Below are 17,318 nucleotides of genomic sequence, written 5' to 3'. Positions count from 1 at the left end.
CAAAATAAAGATAAAAAGACAATTTTGCAGTTTTAACAGTACTCTAAAGTCTATGTGATTCTGTAAGGTAGAATACTTGCTTTATTATTTCTATTTACCTGATTTTAGACACCAATGTCTGAAATTTTTCCTGTGAGACCATGTTCAAATTATCCAGCCCCTCTGAGGAACCTGTGCCAGTGCTCAGTCACCTCATAGTGAAAAAGAGTTTCCTGATGTTTGGAGGGAAACTCCTCTATTTCAGTTTGTGCCCATTACCTCTAGTACTGTCACTGGGCACCTCTGAAAAAAAACTGGTTCCATTTGCTTTACACCCTCCCTTGAGGTATTTGTGCACATGAATAATTTTTCCCCTAAACCTTCTCTTCTCCAGGCTGAACACTCCCAGCTCTCTCAGCCTTTCCTCAAAGGAGAGATGCTCTGGTCTCTTCATCATCTTAGCAGCCCTTCACTGGACTCTCTCTAGTATGTCCATGTCCATGTCTCTTGTACTTGAACCTCCTGAATTGTTTATGCCATGCTGTGTTGTCCCTTCAGCAGGCATTGGGGTGGCTGAAGATCCCCATGAGGAACAGGGCCTGTGAACACGAGACTAATTCTATCTGTCCATAATAGGTCTCATCCCCTTGTTCTTCCTGGTCAGGTGGCCTATAGCAGACACACGTTACAATGTCATGCTCATAGGTCTGCTCTTTAATCCTTACCATAGGATGTCAGCTGGCTCATCATAGCTCTCAGCTCATCATATTTCATAATCTTATGGAATTTATCCAGAAGCAGAGAATTTGATAAACATGAAAAGAACTTATCAGGTTTAATAAATCTTTCACTGAGATTTAGACTGATTTTTGGGTTTTTTTTGTTTGAACACTATTGGTTCATGCACTTTCTAGTGAATGTTGAGTGATATATCATTGTATTGTTATCTACTTCAGAGCTAATGATTTCATTAATCCAGTGAATAATCTGGTCCTTCTTTAGGAAAAAAACCCAACAACTGGCAAACTTGCATTTTAAGTTTGACTACAGAAAGGGTTTTTTTAATAAATCCTGGATGTTCTTTTTGATGAGAGCTATTACAAGCCGCAACACACAAGGTATGCAATTCAAGCTTAAGTCGGAAGAACAGATAATAAGACAAACATCTGCAGGCTGAAATTTTTACTGAGCTGTTGCTTTGAGACTATGGTTCAAAGTTTGCCTCTTACCTATATCCCACTTCTCAACTATTTTGTGTTCTATGTAAGTTAAAAAAGTAGTGCAGTGGATAACGTAAGAAAAAAGAAAAAACAAGTATTCTTCACTAAACCAGGCAATAAAGGCACTGTGGAATAATACAGAAACTCTGAGAAGAATTTGGCCAAATGGAATTCCTAAGTTACAGGATATTGAGGAATTTCCGTTAAAACTTGAAAATCAATAAATAAACCATAGCAAGGAAATACAGTGCAGAAAATCAGAAATCACAAAGAAAGAAACAAAAAATTTTAGTGGAAACAGCATACTAGCTAGCTAGAGTAATTTTTTGACAGATTCAGAATTATTAGATTAGATCAGAATACATTCTTTGACTTGCTGAGAGGACACAAGCTGTATAGATGCTCAAGAGAAAGGCCTTTTGGGAAACAAGACTACCCTAACTAAAGGAAAATCTGAAAAAAAGAAGAAAAAAGGTTTAATTCTTTGGTGAGTAATAAAGATTTTGCTAGGAGATGCTGGAAGGAGAAGTGATTTGCAGCTACAAGGAAGTTAAACCATTTTGTTGTATGGTTTGTCCAAAGAGACTACAATTTTCAAGCTTGGGAGTAACAATTTTAAGTATTTATGTGCTCTATTTATGGTGTAAACATATGGTCTGATTAAAAAAAAAGAGCAGACTCACTTGAAAGTATTAATTTTGTGTTTTCCAGTTTCTCTCTGCAACCACAATGTCTATAAACATTTCTTTTTAAAATGAAAGCTTACATTATTACTTAAGCAAGTGTCTCAGGGATTTGGGATTTTAGAAAAACTCTCATTAAGCCTTATGGGACTTGCAGGAGAAATATGATGCTAAGCTTAGAGGCATGCAGGTAAAGCCAGCATAAAACTTTGAACAATTCAGTCCTGAGTCCTAGCCTGAGAAGTGTTTATCATGACCTTCTACAGTAAAACTAAATTAACAAGTCACAGGCTTTGAATCAAACAATTCACAGATAGAATGCTATATATGAAACCTATCCAGTCTGTTGAGACTCTGTAAAATATCTTTATAATAGGAATATGAACATCTTTGTAGAATCTTTTGGTCTAGGATATGAAACCACAAGGGAACAAAGAGAAGAGAAAAAAAAAAAGGAATAGTCTTTGTAGTAAAATAAGCAAAGAACTCATTTCATAGATCCAAATGTTTAATAGCTCTTGATTTATGAGATGTTTGAATGTTAGATATTTTGGCTAGGCATAAATTTCCTGTCATAATAAGATACTGGCAAACAATGCTTAGAAAAATGAAAATCTTGAAATAGCCATAGGAACACTATAAAAAAGAATTCTAGATAATTAGCAAAGATAATGAGTGTCAGTTTAAATAAAAGGAACACATAGAAGAAGATAAAACAATACCAGTCTCATCTCATGTATTTGTAAGAGTAAGAAAAATCATATGATGATAGCAAATTTATGTTGTGGGGTTATTGCTTCACATATAAGTCAGATATGTTAACTTATGAGGCTCATCGTAGGGGCATCTTAACTTGCTTTAAAACTGGCAAATGCAATACCAATACGAGCAATGATGTTTGCTTAACTAAAATATTGTTTCCCATTAACTCCTTACATTCTAGAAAATGGGTGTTGCTAAACCAGGTCTTCCTGAATACGAAATCCTTCTTTAAAACGGCTACTGAGGACACTGAAGGATAAAAAACCTTGTTTTCCATGTCCATCTGAGGAAGTTTATATCTGTTCTTTTAGTGACCTGAACTCAAAAGAATACCATAATACATTCTTAAATGGCATTTATTCAAAAGTGCCATCAAATCTGGAAGAACCTTTCTGCTAAGACAAAGTCAGAGCTATACTGGAGTCTTGTGACTTCTTCATGAGAATGTAAACATTCACACACTGAGAAAAGAATACTTTACATTGAAATGAACAAAATGTAGGATCAGTGGAAAGGAACATTAGAAATGAAATTATCAATTTGTTTATAACTAGATATTACATAGCTATAATTAGTAAGAGACACCTGTAGAAAGGTAGATTAACAGAAACCCACCTGGTAACTGCCACTAGCTGAAAGTCAGGAGTAATATTGAGACTGTTTCTCTCAAACTTTCAAAACTATATAAACAATAGTAAGCTTGGAAGAGTATATCTGCTCACCTAAGATAAGGTTATCCATAGTTACAGACATAAGCCCACTCCAGAGACTAGCTGCTTAGGAAAAAAACTCAGATCAATGCAACATAAAATTGTTTAGAAATGAACCTGATAAAAAGTGGAGCATTTAGAAAGACTACAGAGGTTTAAGATTTTCTGCTATAACAGAGGCCAGAGGTCAGTCAGCAGAGTCAGATGATTTATGTATAGCTATACCTGACTTGGCACAAATTGCCTGACACTAGCTGTTTATTTAAAAGGAAGACACTTGCTGTGGTACAAGCAAGGTGTGCTAGCTAGTTAGTAGCCAGCACCACTCATAGTCTGGGAACCAGAAAGAAGTTTCAGGATTCTGAGTTCATAAGATATCTGGATAGTTGTCTCACAGGCAAATGAGATATGAAGATTTCTTTTGGAATATACCAGGTTAATATAGAGAAAATGCCAAATTAAATTAAATTATGGGCCTTCCATCATTATTCAGGTGGATTAAGTGCTGTCAGGCTGTGACTGGTGACTTAACACTGCCCACTTCTGACAGTTAAAAAGCAGATATCAGGCCCTGAGAACTATTTTGGTTACCTAAATCAAGGCAGCCCTCAGTTTTAAAATGCAAGTGTTGGATCTTGGTCTTTTGCACATGCCCAGTATAGCCTCATAGCTGTTGCAATTTACAGCTAAGCACCAAAATTCCATGTAAATCCCTGCTTAGCTAAGTCTAAAGATATCTAATAAACTTGGATAACACAGAGTTCAGGTCAAACTATGGATGAAAAAAGCTATAGCAAAAGCCATTTTATAATAGCAAATAAGGCTCTCACCTCACACGTAAGAATTTGATTTCTAGGTTCACTTGAACATGAAGTAAGCCCAAACCATCCATTTCAAGTTGCAGGAAAGTCCCCTAATGTGCAAAAGGAATAGGTCACTCTCCAACTTCTTGTTTGAAACTGAGCGACTTCGCAGAAGGGCAGGTATAATCCTAGAGCTAAAAGAGAACAAGCTAGAATGAGAAAGAGAATAGCAAGTAAGTCCACACTCAGTCACTCACTCACTCTCCCCCAGCATGGTAGGAGAGAGAACCAGAAAGGCAAAAATGAGAGAACTTGTGGGTCAAGATACAGTTTAATAAGTGAAAGGAAAAAAAGAAAAAAAAACCCACATGATGCAAAAGCAATCACTCACCACCAGCTGATCAATGTCCAGCCAGTCCCCAAGCAATGGTTACTTTGCAAAAACTCCCCTCCCCCAGTTTTATTGCTAAGCAAAACCTTACATGGTACGGAATATTTCTGTGGTCAGCTTGGGTCAGCTGTCCCAGCTGTGTCCCCTCCCAGGCTTTTGCTCACACTCAGCCTACTCACTGGTGGGGCCACAGCAAGAAACAGAGAAGTTCTTGATGCTGTTCAAGCATCGTTCAGCAATAGCTAAAACATTGGTGTGTTACCAGCACTCTTTTGGTCACAAATCCAAAACACAGCTTCCTACGAAATTAACTCCATCCCAGCCAGATCCAGTACACCTGCTCTCACAGAACAACCTTCTACAAACTCCTTGAAGATCTCACCCAGGCCCTACAGTCACACTTCCAGTGCCGTTCATCAACTTCTGTAATACACAGGCTGAGAATACAGGTGGTGAAGTCCCCAGTTCTGCAAAGATATTCCTATGGACAGGCTCTTGACTCATGAACAGCTCTATAAACTTGGTAAAGAAAATAATATTTCCTAATTTGATTAAGGCTTTGATGCATTAAAAAAAAAAGTGCTTCTGAAATATAATGAGTGTTTATAGGAAAGTTCAGTATGATAGCCTTAAAATTATTGAGCTTCATACATTCATCCCATGCAGTGCTGCGGCTCGCTCTGATGGCACACTCTAATCCTTAATGTGATAAACAGTATATCTGGCAAGGCAAAAAGCCCCCAATTTAAAGGTCTCATCTTCACTTATGAATGTGGATTAAGGGCTTCCTAACATTTTCTCCAGGTGAAGGACAACAATACTACATTGTATTTCTAACAATGCTTGTCTTGCAGGCAACAAGCATGGAGTGTATTTCAGTAGAGGCACAATGGGTTGCTGTTCATTTCGAAGTACATCTTCACAAATATTGAAGATGCAAAGTGAAAAGTTGAGCTTCTTTTTTCTAAGATAACAATTCACCTTCCTGAGGAAAAGATATTGATTTTCTTACTGCAAGTCAGCATTATTTTAAAGCAACATTTTCAAAAAGTGTCTTTGATCATCTTGGCACATGAAGGGAAATATGCATACATAATACAAACCTTTCTGGTTTACCCTACCTAACAAACAGGGATAGACGTCTTCTAATGGATATGCCAAAGTCTTGATTCAATGGGAAAAATTCCTTTGTTACTGTGTTTAAAAAGCGGTGCAGTTAAAAGAAATGTTGCATCATTTTTCTAACACCTCACTTTTTGTTCTCTCCTAGAGATGAACATTTCCTCTTCACAGTAAACCTTAAGCTCTCTAATTTTTACCTTTACATAGAGAATCTTTATCTATAAAGTGTTTTGCAGTAAAAACATCATAATGACTATATAGTAAAGTTTAAATGTGCGATATAAATTATTTTGTTAGTCTTCTACCAAAAAAAGTAACCATCTCATGGATTTTATGGTGAAAAATAATGCGAAGCTTAAAGGAACAGGTTTGCTTTTATTTTAATTTTACAACTTTCAAAAAGCATTAATTCTTCTGATGTTTGCCAGACCCCAATATTAAAAGAAGATATGATGTCTTTAATTTCTAGAAGATCAATGCAGTGGCAGGATGCTTCTCTTCTTTCCACAGTGCTAAAATGAGAATAGGAATGGAACTGATTGATGGTAATTCAGCTTCTTGGAATAAACCTTGCTCATTCTTCAGTATCTGCTAATATCATAATTGCTGTATACGACAATCTGCCATCTCCCTGAAAAAAAACCCAACCAACAGCACAAAGTGCTTACCTTAGCTAACATCTTCTGGGAAACTGCTGCAGTAGCAATGGGGGAATGGCCCCATGAGTACTAGTATTCATGCAGGAGACTGCAGGCCTGTACTATAGTCATTATGTATGCACCTCAGAGGCACAAGTAATTTCTGTCTGGCTATACTTTTTTCCTTCTAAACAGAATTTGGAACTGGAATAATGATCTGATGCTACATTCCTCTTTAAGATATTATTGTGTCATTCTTATACAGGCTACCCCCGCACTCCACCCCAAAAACCCCAGAATCCCTTACAACAAAATCCATTCTTAGTTTGATTACACAGAAAGCTTCACGATAGTAAAAATAATCAGAAAAGCACATGTCTTCCTGGTAGAACATTGGGTAAAACTGAAATAAATGAGAATATTTCATATTTTCTTCAGCATCAGAATTTACTTAATATTTGTGTAGTACTAAAGTTTTGGATATGTGCTAGATGCTTATCTGAATTATTCAGTGTTATGAAACCTATTGCTAGGTATTGTGCATCATAGTTGTTGTGGTTTAACCCCAGCCAGCAACTAAGCACCACGCAGCTGCTTGCTCACTCCCCCCCCACCCAGTGGGATGGGGGAGAAAATCGGGAAAAAGAAGCAAAACCCGTGGGTTGAGATAAGAACAGTTTAATAGAACAGAAAAGAAGAAACTAATAATGATAACGATAACACTAATAAAATGACAACAGCAATAAAGAAAGGATTGGAATATACAAATGATGCACAGTGCAATTGCTCACCACCCGCCAACTGACACACAGTTAGCCCCTGAGCAGCGATCCCCCCGCCCCACTCCCCCCGTTTATATACTAGATGTGACGTCCCATGGTATGGAATACCCCGTTGGCCAGTTTGGGTCAGCTGCCCTGGCTGTGTCCTGTGCCATCTTCTTGTGCCCCTCCAGCTTTCTTGCTGGCTGGGCATGAGAAGCTGAAAAATCCTTGACTTGAGACTAAACATTACTTAGCAACAACTGAAAACTTCAGTGTTATCAACATTCTTCACATACTGAACTCAAAACATAGTACTGTGCCAGCTACTAGGAAGACAGTTAACTCTATCCCAGCTGAAACTAGGACATAGTGCATTCTTCCAGCCTCTTTCACAACAGGAGCTAATCAAAACCCCTGAAATTCCATTTATCTCACTGGATGGCAGGACTAGTGACTTCCTAAGGACCTCGCACACTTTAGCACATGCTTGGGTTAATCTAATCTGAGCTAATCTAACCTGTACTATATTCACAACTAGTGGGCAGATCATGTAATTGCTTCATTTTCTTTCTCCAGTGAACAACACTTTGGGGGAAAGTGCCTATAGAGGCACATTCTTCTTTCTTACTCTCAGTTCAAATACATGATTTGCAGCAAAACACATCCCATGAGACATAGTTGCTAAGGGAGCCACAGGACTATAAAATAAAACCACTTTACCTGGCTTTTCAGAGGTATAGAGCGCCTCTGACTCCCTTTGGGCTAACACTCACTAATACCTTGGGATGGGATGTGCAAGAATACTGCTCTGTTTTCTTGGGTGAGAATGATATGATTTTTCATGATCATTCTTACCATAAACTCTGGATTTTTTAAACCAGCTACCAGAAGAAACAACAGATGATTCTCTGCAGTAGTGTCACATGGCCTGGGAGGCGAACAGCCATACAAAAATAGGTTGGTCAAAATATTCTTATTCTAAATACTATCAGTCCTTATTCTAAATGACCAATCTAATGAACCTAAATACATATATGGATATGTTCATGAGGGTAAAAAGAATTTTTCCATTTCACTTTTCTCTGACTTTCATAAGCATTTTAGGCTTATAAGATTTTTTTAAATTTGCCCACTCATTTAAGAAACATGCTCCTAAATATAGGCACTTGAATTAATTCTAATGAACCTTTATGTGATTTTACAAACATACAGACACAAATGTGTATGTGTTCAGAGAAGTTCCACAAATTCATGAACTAAGTAAATATTTTACGTTCTTCATCAAATATTTTCTGTAAACCTTTTAAACAATTTTTATGTAATCAGACCATAAAAACTACTATAATACTGTGAAGAGTAATTATCGGCTCTTGAGCCATTATGTATGCCTCCATAGGAAGGCATAAAGTCTTCTTAGTGTTCATAACTACAATGGACAAAAAGATTTCTCTAATGACAATTTATAACTTGAAGAATTAGGATATAAACCCCTTTTACCCTTACTGAAAAAAGCTGAAGTTACTCCTTTTAGTTGCCTATATTTTACAAAGTGATTCATCAGTATAATATTCCACAATGGAGAGTTCAACAGATCCATTTCAACTTAAAAAGGAAATACTATTTCTCATCTATTTTAAATATATTGGCTTTTAATTTCATTTTGTGAATACAGGAGTAATGGTTTTCTTATACATCTATCAGGTCTTTTTACTTCTTTCTAGGCTCAAAATTTTCTGTGTGTGACTAAGTACTGTTATACTAAGACATTCTTTCATACATATATACTGTTATTTTTATTCCCTGTTTTGACCTTTTTATTAGGCCTTTGGCCTATTAGCTGTTTAGACTTTTTTTAGATCATGGATAGGACTTCAGGTGACTTAATTTAATCATCCTTAAATTGTCTGTCCAATCTTAAACTAGTCTTTAAAACCACCTCAGCAGTGAAGATAGATGAGTCATCCTCTAGGCATGCCAAAGACTGTTTAAATAAACAGAATAAACTCCTTTCTGAAGGTGATATTCTGTTCCTTCACCAACTTTGGAGAGAACCCAAATGAGTCTTGGACCAGACACCCAGCTATTAGATGGCTAAAACATGATATCTCTCCTCTCCAATCTGTGACTAGAAAACAGTGAAATATTACTAGTAATATTTTGCTATTAGGATGTATCAAAGGTTTATATAAGGACATTTATCTTTGTAATACTCTCTTCCCCTCTTAATGTCACAATATCATCATAAGCTTTCTCAAAGGGCTGAAATTAAAGCATAAACTTTCCTTTCCAGTGGTTATATGAATTCATTTTCACCCATTTTTAGCCCAGAGCCTCAGCTTGAGTAAACAGGACGCAAGTATGAAGAACAGTGTAGTCAACAGCAAAGACTCGTGTTGTCAAGGGCATTATAGGACAGAACCTGGATGGACCTCTCACGTATCCATCTGGAAGTTAACACTAAAGGCTACAATTCTGGGTGCACCTAAGCAGGACTATAGAAATGTACTTGGAAGGAAACCTGAATAAATCAGATGCATTAAGAATTTTCACAATGGTATTTAGCTCTTGTAAAACTACTGTATGTACTGATGACGATGATTATGGACATGTCAGGTAGTTTATTTGCCCAGTTCCACATTCTGAAGCATTGTGATCCTTGCTCTTAAACGGAGAAGTCCAAAGAATTGCAAACACTTTCTGTGTATACTTTGTTCAATATTGTGTAGACTTGATCCACTTTAAAATACTGGTTTCCTTTTTCTGCACAACGATCTTCCAAGGTGATTCAGTCTGGATGGATGTTTGCTTCTTCTCAACCAATTCTTACTGCTTAAGTAGACTCTAGGTCAGTCAGCAGCCCTTTTTACTTTTAGTATAACAGAGTCTAAGAGTTGATTCCCCAAATTGCAAAGCTATATCTTTAGCCATAAAGTAGCAATACCTAATTGTCTACTTTTAAATATTAACATTTTCTCAGTTATATGAAGTGTAATACTCCTGAAAGACAAGCACTACTGATTCTAATTCTCTCTTCATCTAGATTTACTGTAAACTCTTAGGAATTACAAACACTTCAGGAAAAGCTGTTGTCAGATATACTAGCCTAACATCTTCCTCATTGTTAGTATCTGTTTTTTGCAGACTGTGAAGTGTAACTTTGAACCAGACTTAGTATTGCACTGCACTTTCAGAAGCTTTTAACTCCAGGGAGTTTTTAATTTGCATAAGACTGCTACACAAATCTTTATTCTAGGTCTCCCATGCTTCTCAGAATTAACTCAGAGCCTGAATTCACAGGAAGAAGGTCTCATTTTATTCAGCCTCTGAGTGAACATGAAGCTCCAGGCAGCACATCCAGTTCCAATCACATGTGAAAGTATGCATGATTATTTAAATTCTGGAGGGCATGTTAAAGTCTGCTATCAAGTAGCAGGGGTAAGGGAACTGTTTAGATTTTACATATATAATAGAATATATATAGCCTTTCTAAAGGCTTTGTCAAACAAAAACACACATAAATGAGATCTCTCAAAGGTTAGAGCAATTCTTCCCTCAAATACTTCTTCTATAGGATCTTCAGCCCTGCTTTATTTTTGCAAGTCTTCCCTCCAAATTGCATTCCTTTCTTTTTATGGCCCATGGCATTCTTTAGAAAAAGGGTCTACAGTATTACAGCGATTCGTGTGACTCCTCTGTTTCTTCTGAAGTTTCAAATGAGCTAAAATTCCCTGGGTTTTCTCCTCAGAAAGTTTTTTTTTGTGTGTTTCTGATTAATTTCAAAACTGAATTCAGTTCTACCCTTGTCCAATCTCCACATTTTTTCATGGTGTTTTCTTCATCAGAATTAGTCACACACAAACCTCATTTCTTTTTGTGCATATAAACATGATAGCAGTTTGTTCCACTAGTTGATCTTCAGCTTTGATCATCTTCTCACTTACCTGGTTAGCAAGATTAAACTCCTAGGTGGCAATTTTCAAGTAGCAAACTTGAATTACAGGATAAGAACGGCCATTTAAGTGTTTTGAAAATGCTTTAATTATTCATATTAATTTAGTAAGAAATGAGATTGGTTTCCAGGTCAGAATTCTGTCTACTTGAACATTTTCCTATTTGTAAGCAAGTGCTAGGAACCTAGCTAAAAACAAAATCACAGCTAAAGGATTTAGCAAATATCTTGGACTATTGATAAATATTCACTGTAGAATCAGCTGCAAGAAGGATTCCACTGCAAAGAGAGCAAGCAAGAAGTACTATGCAATTGCCACTTATCTGGTTCAGTGCAAAGTTGGCCATGTTAGATTAAACAGCTGATTAGTTGATATAACAAATTTGTTCCGAAGTGGCTGAATGTGGTAACATGGGCCGTGCTAACATCTAGTTGATACAGGGAAAGCAGGAGCTATGAGACAAGAATAACTTTTAATGGCACAACCATTTACAGAAGTAAATAGAAGTCAGCAGAGATATTCACCCAAAGAACTAATAAAAATGGAGTAAATATTTTTAAAGATGAGAACAATACGAGGTCTGGTATTATACACTGCTTTATATGCTAATTGTAAAAGCTATGTGGATGCCTATTTATTAACAAGAGCAGCAACACCATGACATACTCCTAGTATCTCCTATCTAATTAAAAGTGCTTTTCTAACAAGTGGAATGCTGTTAGAGGAAGCCAATGTACACAACACTGGAAGCTTATCCTTTAGCAACAGAACATTGTTAGCCAGTAGCATTACTCTAAACACCAGAAATTCAAACTGAAAATCACTTGGAGCCCTGAAAGCCACAGCTAAGTAGTGGAAGTTTAGATGGAGTAATTAAACTTTGAGTGAAGATAATGCAGTGGATTCAATTTACGCTTTCTAATATTTATCCTTCAATTTGGGTAAATACATCTCTAATAAAAAATAAAGAGTTCAATTTCAAATTTTATTGCTTGCTTGACTTTGAAAATGTCCTTATGATCGTATATTCAGAAATTTCTGCTTGATTGATCTGTGAGCCTGGGCCTTCTGAAACGTTTTAAGGAAGAATTTCAGCACATTGGAAAAAATGGCAAAGTTAATTAGTATCCTTAAAATTATTAGTGTCTTAAAAAAATCTATAATTAAACTTCAAGGAATCCTGCTGTCAGTATCTGGCCTGCAATGCAGAGCCCTAACAATTGCAGTGGTTCACGTAAGGATATGTGGAAGGAGAATGTCTGTTCCTTTAAGGTGTCTGTTCAAGGGCCTTTTCAACACAAAAAGGGATATTGAGAAAAAGAGGAAGTCATAAATGAGAACACAGAGAGGCAGGAACCTGTCAGACAAGTGATAAGGGAGGTAGCGATAAGAACAAAACTGGTCAGCCGCACTAATTGGTAAGAGTATGTGGAGTGTGGGAATGTTTATTTTCAACTAGGATTTTCAGACAAAGGACCTTGCCAAATTAGGATGATAAGGAAAGGGAAGGAGAGAAAGGCTCAAAAACATAAAACCTGACCAATTAGTGTTAATGAAAATAACCAGAAGCCAACCTCGTCAGTCACACTAGCTGAATGGCTATCAAGAAACCACAGGCGAACAGGACTTTCTGACTGATAAGGATGCAGACCTGAGGGTGCGGGATGTTGGAGAGGAGTCTGGGACTGTGCAAACTGATGAGGCAGTGTGCAGGGGAGGAAGAAATGAGGAATAGACAGAACAGGGGCCGGCCGCGTGTAAACCGTGGCTGGTCAGCATGCCTGTCTGGCTGAGCCCTGCACCTGATTGTGCAGTCTGTCCTCACTCCCCATTAAATCTTTTCTTAACTACCTCTCCGCGTAAACTCACTCTCTGTCCCGCGCGCGCGTGCGTGCCGCAAGGACTCAGTGCCAGATGCCGGGGGACCTGTGTGTGTGCAAGTGGAATTTGGTGCCAGCCACTGGAGTCAGACTGGGGGGTGGGCGCCCCTGGCCTGTGGTGTCAGAGGCTGGAGTGAGTGGGGGGATCCCAGCGTGAGCTACTGCAGCAAGTGGGGGTCTTTAACCTCCAGCCACGGGGCGGGAATGCCGCGTGCTCCCAAAACCAGCTACTGGGGGTCACCGGCGTCAGTGAGGCGAGTGAGGGGCTCGGCGCCGGTGGCTGGAGCAGGACCGCAGGTCGCAGCCCACGAGCCTGGTGCCGGCTGCTGGAGGGGGGCGAGCGCCTGTATCCTCCCCAGCCCTGGGGTGCGCGTGTGTAATCGCCAGCAAACCTCAAGCTGGACCAGCCGGCAAGTAGGAGACCCCGGGTCAGGGCAGCGGTCTCCGGCGGGCAGAGGGTCTGTGCTGGCGCGCCCAGGGGGACCCGCGAGCGCGGGGTGCTGTGAGGCGAGTGAGTGTGTCAGTGCTGCGTGCTTGCAGCGAGCACCGAGCTGGACCAGCCCGCGAGTCGGCGACCCGTGGGGCAGGCGAGGGGGCCCGGGGTCGGGGCAGGGGTGCCGGGCGGGCAGAGGGGCCGTGCCGGTACTCGGGGGATCCGCGAACGGCCGTGTGCTTGTGAACCGGGAGAGTGTGCCCTGTGTGCTGCACTAGTGACCTTCCGTCTCTGGCAGGCCGGGAGGAGGAGCGGGCTGGGCTGTCTGCCCTTGTGTTTGTGGGAGTCCGCCATGGGGGTGCTGCCAGAGAGCCTCCTCCGTGGCAGCGCGTGTGACCAGCCAGGCAGGAGCAAGTCCCGGCCCAGAGCAACTGGTAGTGAAGACGGCTATCAACTAACATCCCTCAGCAGTTCATGTAATGTTCTATTAGTGATAGTAAACTCCCAGCCATCTTTTTTTATTATTATTATTTTCACCCTTTTGTCCAGTAGCAACTTTCTCCCGCAAAGTGTAGCATTTCATCTTGTGAGATTATATAGTTGGCAGCATCCTCATAGGTCAACACTTGAAATTATGATTACAGGATCCCTGTGTTGGATCATCTCCCACCACTGTTTGCGGTGTGAAATAAAAACTGCATTCTGCATCATTTTTAGTTCTTATTTTCTTATTCTTGTAGCTGAAAGAACTCTATTATTCACCAAATCAGCATGTATGTATTAGAATACTGTGCCCATGTTCAATTTACGAATTCATAATCTTAAATGACAGTTAAATGCAATGCTCATTTTTTAGTCCATGAGCAGACATTGTTGCAAATATTCTGGTAAAGAAATCAAAATTTAGCCACATAAAAGAGTTTGGTTTGATTAAGAAGTAGAAAATTGTGAAGCATAGGTATGGGAGTGTTAAGTTTGAAATGGAGTCATAGGAACTTAGGAACTTTAGAGAATGTACTATGTGTAACCATAAGAATTCAAGTATTGTCTAAAATCAGTTAACCACAGAAACTTTGACAAAGATTTGTTGATCTGTAGTGTTTTGTTTTAGGAAACTAAGGAAACCATTATGGACACCAGTTTGCTGCTTGGAAACCCATTACCCTTCCCACCTCGATCTAATTATCGAGGTTTCTAATCAGTAGAGTTAAGTGAGATTAACCAATGATTGGTTTAACATAAGAATATTAATAAGATGGTGTGACTGAAGGACCAATTATTAGAAAGGTTACATTTAAGAATAGACATAGTATGCATTTTTATGTAAACTAACATAGATGATGGTGAGAATCGTACTGCGCAGAATCACCTAAGAGAGGTCAAGAAGCAGACAAGTGAGGAAGATTATGGAAGACCACTAGAGACCTTCACTGTGCCTGCTTGAAAGGACATTTACATATGCTATGATTTATAGGAAAGTTAATGATTATGTATAACATTTTCTAGAAATTTAGTGAATATATATAACAGGTGTGTATTTAACCTGCACAGTTAGACTAGACAGGTGCACACGATAGGTGGAGCGATCCCCCGTGTGCCCAGCTCTGCAATAGAGGAGTGCCTGCTTCTTAACTTCTCATTGCTGTTAAGGAGTTTTATTCTGGATTTCGGCAACAACATGAGAAACTAGTAAATAGGATAAACAATTGTTAAATTCCAGTGGATTGGAATCAGGAAATTTGACCTCTTGGCTCTGCAGCAGTCTCCTCATATGACTCAGGACACTTTTATTTCAGCTGAAGAGAGCTATTTCCTCTGTCTGCACCTTTTGCTTGTTTACTCTATTGACAATGTTGCCTGTGTTTTGTACTAGGAACTGCTTTTCCCAGTCTTTATCTAGCACAGACTGACAGAAAATGGTAACATTTTTTAAGTATATTGTCACAGGTCTAATAGTTGATTGATTGAAGTTTCAATCAATAGACTAGCAGCTGTTAAAATGTCCAGCTGGCAAGTATGTTTCTTGTAACCTTTCACGTTTCCCTTCCCCTGATGTGTTCATGTTCCAATGTGCTGTGTGTTTCCACAGTCCTTAGTGTGTTTATAACATCTAGAAATGTGTTAAATTCACAATCAATTATCAAAAGATTGATTAAATGTAAGATAAAAAACAATGAAGAACACTGCTCAGAAATTCTTGGACAAATAACAAAATACATGCTCATACAACTATCATGGGCCAAAGAGTTTACTGATTTGGGGGGAATTTCAATCAATGGAATTTATCAATTAAACAACGTGTTAATCATCCGTTCTGGCACTGAAAGAAAACAAGCAAGCACTTTGGGAAAAAAACACTTGCCTATGGGAAACCTCTCTTCACTCCCTTCCCAGTCCCCAGTCTGTTGCTGCAGGCTACCTAGTGCTTTCGGGGCAGCAATGGGGACTGGGGCTTGGGTGTGGCAGAAATACTTTAACACCTGTTGAACTGTGCTAAGATCATTTTAACAAATACAGCCATCCATAAATAAAGCTGGTTTTGAATGCTTGTGCATGATGATGGCTGAGCACTTTGTTTTAGGACATCAGAAGTGGGGTCCTCAGCAGAACTTCAGCTTCTGTCATACATCAGTTCTTATCCAGTGCACTGAATTCCCAGGTGAGCTTAAGACAAGAGGAGACACTTGCCCGTGGATCGGTGAAGCAGTCTACGAAGGGCATGAACACATCAGTAAATTGAAGAGGTTCAAGGTATTAAGTACAGTAAATAGATAGATAATCTGTAATGTACAGCACAATAGAGGAACAAAAAGTCACACGAACACTAAGGAAGGACCACAAAATTAAGTGAAATTATAATGTAACTCAAAGTTTCTTTCACTGATCCTGACAACAAAGAAGGAATTATATGTTTATAAAAGCTTAGAAACAGTAATGCTGAGAAGCGTCCATCTGTTGCTAGACATTTACTAAAAATGTTTGGTTTTCAGCAGTGATGTGCATTTAGTATTCTGGGTCTAAAACTGTGTTAGACTTGCAAGCTGAGAGTCACAGTTATCAAATAAAACCCAATAATGGAAAGAATGAGAATGAACATGGATTTTGAAGTGAAAGGCCTTGTAAATATCATGGTTAACCTTGGGGCTTATGTGGTGTGTGGCCAGTGAGTGTTCAGAGAAACAGGAATAGAGGTGTGATTAAAGGTACTTTTCTTGCCTAATGGAAAGAACTTACTCCCAGTATTTCAGAGAACTGAGGGGGGTTTTAACCAAAACAACTGCCATTAAAACTGTGGAGAGCAAATGACTGCATGAACTTTGTAAATGCTCTCTTTAGAGGTATTCAGCGTTAGACACATGGAGGAAAATGAAGGCAAAGTACTATGCAATTACCATGAATGCATGGCAAGATCATGTAATTGATGATATCACAAAATGCTGCACCACATACATAACTGAGTATTTTTTTGAAAAATCCTGGCCAGAAAATAAGTTAGCAAAATATTCTAGTTGCCTACCAATTAGAAGGGCTGGCAAGACAATCTGCCTAGTCTTAAGATGAAAACTGAGATATTGATTAAGATTTTATTGCCTATGTCATGTACAGACTAAACTGATAATATTTGAAAACTCTTTTTGTTTATGTCCTGAAAGTTTTATTAAAAAAAAGAAAAAGACAAATAAATACTTTCTCTGGAATAGCATATGTATCAAAGGTCTTTTTAAATACCTCGGTTGCATTTGGTTTTGTTGCAGTGCTGTGTAGCAATGTCACTAAAAACTCAATAACAATAGAAGTGTTACAACGTTTTAACACTAAGAAAATCAGCTGGAAGAACAAACTGAAGTAGAAAACATGAACTTCTAATTTGTCATCAGAGTATTCTGACTGTAAAGGCTATAATTTTTGCAACATGAATTTTACTGTTGTAGGACTGTATCTATTAGCAATGCCAGATAACTGAAGTTACAGATGGGGATGTC

This window comes from Aquila chrysaetos, chromosome Z (genome assembly GCF_900496995.4).
Source record: "Aquila chrysaetos chrysaetos chromosome Z, bAquChr1.4, whole genome shotgun sequence".
Lineage (NCBI taxonomy): Eukaryota > Metazoa > Chordata > Aves > Accipitriformes > Accipitridae > Aquila > Aquila chrysaetos.
Note: the sequence above shows the minus strand (reverse complement) of the source record.